Raw genomic sequence first — 1348 nt, 5'->3', positions numbered from 1 at the left:
GCGCCTTCTTGTGGGAGGTGGGGCGCCTTCTTGGGGGAGGTGGGAAGGCCTTTCTGGGGGAGGTGGGGCGCCTTCTTGGGGGCGGTGGGGGCGCCTTCTTGGGAGGGGCGGGGATACCTTCTTGGGAGAGGGAGGAGGGGACCTTGGGGGAGGAGGGGAGGGCTTTACGGGAGGGGGAGAAGGGCTCGAGCGTGGCGGGGGAGGGGGTGATTTTGATGGTGGCGGCGGGGATGGGGAAGGAGGCAATGGAGATGGGGAAGGTGGGGGGGAGATGGGAAGGTGGGAGGGGGAGTGGAAGAGGAGGTGGTGGGGATGGAGATGGAGGTGACGGGGATGGGGACGAGGGTGATGGAGCCACAGGGGAAGGAACTGGAGCGGGCGCGGGTGGCAACACGGGGCTCGGTGGAGGAGCGCTCGATGGGCTTGGGGCTGGACTCGGCGGGGGTGTGCTCGGTGGCGAAAGGGTTGGACTCGGTGGAGGAGCGCTCGATGGGCTTGGGGCTGGACTCGGTGGGGGGGTGTTTGGTGGAGGTGTTGGGGAAGGTGGGGGAGCGCCTGATGGGGAGGGTACTGGAGGTGTCGGTGGGGATGTAGGTGCTGGGGCTGGGGCCGGCATGGGTGTTGGTGAGGGCACAAGCGGAGATGGAACTGGACTCGGCAGGGGCGCCGGTGAGGGCACCGGAGGCAGAGGTGGAAGGGGAGGAGGCGGTGGGAATGCGGTGATTGGGATCGGTGATACACTCAGCTGCTGTCCGTCATTGTCCTGGCCGACTGCCGACACAGACCCCACCATGGAGTTCGTGGTGACGGTGACGGTGCTCATCGTGATCAGGTCATCGGGCGCATAGGTCTGGGAGGCATCCACCCCGCCGACCTTGTACTCGACGATGATGAGCGCCAGCAGCCTATCACTGGCCACCTGGACCTGGCACCTGTAGAGCTCGTCCTCCTGCTGCTTGCACATTGCATCGCTCAGCACGATGGCAATGGGAGGGGGTGGAGAGGGCGGCGGGAAGGGACTGGGGGGCGGGGGAGGAAGGGAGTCGTCGCTGATTGGGTAGGGCCCAACAGTGATGACGGTGCCCAACTGGAGAATGGCTTCTACTGTCCCAAAAGGCGAAAATCCAACGAACATTGCAGTGTACGTCATCGTTTTGGAGTTGGTCAATGGCTGTTCCTGCACTGTCGTGCCGTCTGCCATCTTGAAGGTAAGCACCACACTTGTTGGTAGCTGCTGGAAGGTCATGTAAATGGTGCAATAGATCCTCTCTGAATATATTCTGCGGCAAAAGGCATAGTCGAAGACAGCAATCTCTGGGGGTGGGGGCGAGGGAGGAAATGGGGGAGG

Source organism: Auxenochlorella protothecoides (assembly GCF_000733215.1).
Source record: "Auxenochlorella protothecoides strain 0710 unplaced genomic scaffold scaffold46, whole genome shotgun sequence".
NCBI classification, from domain to species: domain Eukaryota; kingdom Viridiplantae; phylum Chlorophyta; class Trebouxiophyceae; order Chlorellales; family Chlorellaceae; genus Auxenochlorella; species Auxenochlorella protothecoides.
Note: the sequence above shows the minus strand (reverse complement) of the source record.